We start from the raw sequence: 5541 nt of genomic DNA on the forward strand, positions 1-5541 counted from the left end.
CGCATGCGCTCGCCAGACAGAGAGAGACATAGAGACAGAAAGCGAGAAATCACCCCACGCATGCGCTCGCCAGACAGAGAGAGACATAGAGACAGAAAGCGAGAAATCACCCCACGCATGCGCTCGCCAGACAGAGAGAGACATAGAGACAGAAAGCGAGAAATCACCCCCAGGGGGAATGGTCACGCCGCAATCCCTTCTCCTTTATTCTCCTTTCGGGATCTTGGGCACGCATGCAAATGCACCCGGTGTGAGTTTTAAGCCACCAGGTCCAGGACACGAACTGTGGTCGACTACGTGGGAGTCCAGCGACATAGCCATTACGCTAACTGCTGATTCCCAATGATAAATATATTTTTTAAAAAGTGAATCTTGCAAAGTGGCATTCCTTCCAGGGCAATGGGACCCCTGTGGTGACAGGCTGGAAGGATCCCTAAGATCAGAAACTGAGGTGGGATTGGAGCTGCAGGCTCAAGGGGAAACACTGCCCATAGCCCAGGCATTAAAATCAAGAAAAGGAACTTCAAAGAACCACAAAACACCTTCACACAACTTACACCTTAACACATCTGCAAGGTCTAGAAAGCATGCCACCTCATTCTGACAGAGATGACCACAGAGAGGGTTCACTTTGACATCCAGCCTCCCCTGACCCAGCTGTAGAATCAGGAAGGAAATATTCTCCCCACCACTAACGACAGCTGTGTGCGTGTATTGCGGGGATGGGGACTAAGATAAACTTTAACTCGAGTAAGAGCTTTACTATGATATGGGAAAGGAAATTTTATATTACCTGAGATCCTATCTGTTAGTTGAAGTTATTATGGATCTTTATATTATCTAAGAGTGACCCACAAAGTAGTGGAAATTGTATTGTCATTTAAGGGGACGGGATAAACTGCAAGTATTAAATGGCTCTAAAGGGACAATGGGAAACAAACATAAGACCGCTGATAGCACTCATCCGCTCCACCACGTATTGAACACCAGCTGTGGACATATGCCCATGGCGGGAGGGGGAGAGGATGCTTTAAGAAAATCTCCTGGGGCTGGGTGTGCAGCCTCATGGTTAAGGGAGCTGAATCCTACATGGCCAACCACAAGGTTCAAGTCCTGGACCCAGCAATTTGAGAAAGGTAGCAGGGATGTGGACTCATGTGCCCAAAACCTTGAAAGGAGGGGGAGATGGAGAAGGGACCATGGTGTGATCCTCCCCAATGAGAGATGTTTTCTCCTTTCCCTTTCTTTGTCTCTCTGAAGACTGAGTGTCCCCTTTAGAAAAAAAAAAAAAAAAAGAAAAAAGAAGAAAGAAAAGATGGAAGGAAAAGAAAAAGAAAAAGTTTGTGTATATATCATGCCCTGGAGATACACAGATGGATAGATGACAGTGAGTGATCTACCCATTTTATTCATTTCTCTCTAAAGTTTCGGTGGAACTTTCAGCTAGTGTAACCAGGAGAAATGTAATTCCGATTCTCTCTGTTGAATTGATTATATGTGAAGTCGTTCTCTAATTTACGTCCTATGCCAGTCTTTATTTAAATTGTCAGCTTCTTGTATCCTGCCTGCTACGTTAATTACAGAGCCTTTCTAGTTTGTCTGCAAAGTTCAACTTTAAAGAACTGATTTTCTTTGATTATGTATACAACTCAACCTAGAGTTTTCCAAATGTGCTTTTCAATAGTTTTTGCACTGCTGCAAGTTTCTGCTTAAAATAGTTTCTGCCTGATCTATTCCATAAAAACGATCATTTTCCTGCTGTTTCTTAAGCAAAGCCATGGAGAAAGAGTTTAGACTCTGGAGGCAATTTTTTGTGGGTTTCCTAGCAGGGGTGAATTAGCAGGATTTGTATTATATATTGTACAGTATAGGCAGGTTCTGGGCGGGTAATTTACTCTGTCCACCTCCCAATCCCCACCCTCTTCCTCCCTCCACGCTCTCACAAACAGTCTGTCATGGAGATCCTATTATTACAGAAACGGAAAAAAGAACACTTTGAGTTATGATGGGAAGAGAAAAATGTTCACGTCGGATGCTCCATTACTGCATAAATGCTCTTCACTCCAGTATGTAGCTGTCTGAAAATGTGTCATTTAATTCTTCTTATTTATGTATTTGAGAAGAAATGCAAAAGGAATGAAATGCAACATCGAACGTGTGATTGTGTGTACAAGGAAAGTGAGGGCATCTTTTATGAAAAACCTAAGATAGTTATTCACTGATGTTTAAAACATTGAATTTATAAACTATGGAAAGTTAAAAATTGTACCGTTACATTTTTATTTATTAGAAAGCCTGTTTTGAAGATATCATGGCTATTTTCATTGCATTGTACCTGTTGCCAGTTTCAGTTCCATCAGCTTCTGGAAGCACTATGTCGATGTTCTCTAAGTTGTTTGAAAGGTGTCTTAAGTTTTAGCGTGTCAGATGAGTCCTTCGATGCTTTAGCTCATGTTTAGCCATGATTAAAAACCAATTCGGTTGCAGAGTATTACACGTTAGACCATTTCTACTTAATAATATTGATAAGTAATCTCTAACCATCAGTTTGTCAGTTCAATAAAAATATTCTTTTCTTCTTCTTCTTCTTCTTCTTTTTTTTTTTTTTAGATTTGCCAGAGGGTGTGTGCACTCATCAAAAAAGAGACAGAGAGGGACCAGCAGATGGTGTAATTGCTATGTCACTGGACTGTCATGTAGTCAACTGCAGTTCACGTCCTGGACCTGGTGACTTGTAACTCACGCTGGGCGTGTGTGTGTGCGTGCCCAAGATCCCAAGAGGAGAATGGAGGAGAAGGGATTGCGGTGTGGCCATTCCCCCTGGGGGGTGATTTCTCGTTTTCTGTCTCTGTCTGGCGAGTGCACGCGCCCTATAGCAAAAACCTCTCTCAAAAAAAAGAAAGAGACAGAGAGTAACTCCCCCCTACCCCGCCCAAGGGGAATGGTAACACCATGATCCCTTCTCCTTCATTTTTCCTTCTTTTTGGGATTTTGGGAATACACACACATGTGCCCTCCATGTTCTTCAAGCTCTGGGTCCAGGATTCCAACCACATGGTTGGCTATGTGGGATCTTGCTGCTTTAATCACCAAGCCAGGCAGCAGACCATGGCTTTCTTACAATGTGTCAGAGACATGTACTAGTTTCTGTCAGCTAAAACATAGTACCTGTTTCTGAGAGGCTCTGGTCTGATATGTTGTGAGAAAAAAGATACATAAATTAAAAATTTTACAATGCATAGTATGTAAATTTATAATTTCAATAAAATGTGTAAAAGCTGTGATAAATATGTATGCAGATTGTGAACTATTTCTAGCTTGTAATCTCTGTCTAATTTCTGTTAATAACAGTGAACACTTTGACATGATACAAGAGGTTATGGGGAAAGGTTAAACGTAAAACTAGTGGGGTATCAGAAAGATTGCAAACCCTGCTGTTGTATGTGAATTGCGAAGTATGAATGTTAATCCTCGAGAAATATGTGCTAATAAACAACGTATATTAAACTACTGATTAAAATGATCTGATTAATCCAACAGTAAATGCTCTAGAGGCATTAAATTGAACTTCCAAAGAATTATTATCTCCTTGAATCTTTTTAATTTCTCAAATGCTTCTAATATATTATTTACCACTTGTTAGTTTTTGAAAAACAAGAGTAATGCTATTTGCACATTTAAAAAATATATGGCTAGAGCTAAACTAATAAAATAATAAATCTTTTCTTCTTCCAACAAATTGTCCTCCTTCCCTAACCTTACTTCATAGTGAAGGCTTATGCACACGTGACTCTCAGGAGACACTGCAAAGGTACAGTGCCTGCTTCGTCACTGCCACTTCCCAGTGCGAGAGGAAAATGTGATGCCACTCACTGGACACCCTGTTGTCTTGGCCTTCCTACATCGTTTTTTCTCTTACAATTTACTGATCTAAAGCTGAATGCACATCATTGAACAGCACCTATGAGTTTTTAGACAGAATATCTAATGCAACATGCAATACCTCTTTTCCTTGTTGGACCCTAAAATACCTTTTTTTTTTTTTTTCAGTCTCTTCTCATGATTCTTTATTCCACACAGCATTTAGACAAAGGCCTGGGTTCTAAGGGGAAAAGGTGGAAGTAGTGGGAGAGACAAAGGCCTTTACTACAGAGCTTGTGATCCGGGGAGTTGACTATGCTAGGGAATTTCTACAGGTAGGATTCTGTTAGAGGAAATCAAATATTTCACACACAATAACCTATTTCCGGGACCAGGAGTTAGAGTAATGGCTATGTCGCTGAACTTCCATGTACTCAACTGCAATTCGAGTCCTGGACCCAGTGATTTAAACTCATGCCGGGCACGTATGTGTGCGTGCCCAAGATCCTGAGAGGAGAATGGAGGAGAAGGGATTGTGGTGTGGCCATCTCCCTTGGGGGGTGATTTTTCACTCTCTTTCTCACTGTCTCTCTCTGTCTTTCTGGTGAGCGCATGCACCCTATAGCAAAAACCTCTCAAAAAAAAAAAAAAAGAAAGAAAGAAAGAACCTATTTCCTAGAAATATACCAGCTTTATATAGAGTGCTAATTTTTTTGAAAATGCAGTTCTATGGATTTTGTATATAAATGTATATAAGATATACATCTTCTTTTATTTTTAAAATATCACCCATCTAGTATTGCCACTCTAATAGAGAATGGGCAATATAAAAAAACCAAGTCAGTCTTTCCTAATAGACTCTCTCCCTCTCTCTCTCTCTCTCTTTCTCAGCAAGATTGTTAACTTAAATAATATTCTAATAGTGAGACTACCTGGAAATATCTTTAAGATATATAAACATTATTGTTTTTAGATATAATGTTCATTTTCCATAACTGTATAGATTATTTTTCTCAGAAAGCATTTTTTTAGGCCATCTGAATAAGCCAGGTGTTAGATGAGTCTACATTTTGTTCCTTTGTACTTAAAGTTCACTGGACTTTAAAACCGCAATGAGGCCACAAAAGGCAATTCTGGTTGCTTCGTTTGCAATCCTGTGATGTATGTTCTGAAGCTTCCCAAATTGGCTCTGGCGGTTATTACAGTATTAACGTTGCTATACATCCCTTCGGTTAGTTTACATTCTTAATTAATCATGTTTCATTTTCTTCCAGGCTTCTGTGGCAGTTTCTCTTATTTTTAAATTAAATGACTTTTGAAAAGGAACATCATCTTAGGACTCGTAATTCTCCCAACTTGACAGAAATTCTGTCTCTGAAGAAGCAAATCAGCTCAACATCGAAGCTGAGACAAGGCATTGAACGTGGAAGGTGAACACTGACGGGGACTTCGCTATCACGACTACTGAAGCATGTTTCTGTCACGGTGTGGCTTCGTCTTTCTTTGCTTCATTTCACTTGTCAGTTAAAAAGGGCATAATATTTTTGTCCCCAGTGTCTTATAAGTCATTTATTTTCTGATTTCTTTAATGAACTCTTTGTTCCTGTTGAAGTAAGACTGTATCACTAACACATGAAACAGCCACAATGAAGACTCCCATCCCATGTGGAAAGCCTAAGG

This window comes from Tupaia chinensis, unplaced genomic scaffold, assembly GCF_000334495.1.
Source record: "Tupaia chinensis unplaced genomic scaffold, TupChi_1.0 Scaffold145900_1, whole genome shotgun sequence".
NCBI classification, from domain to species: Eukaryota; Metazoa; Chordata; class Mammalia; order Scandentia; family Tupaiidae; genus Tupaia; species Tupaia belangeri.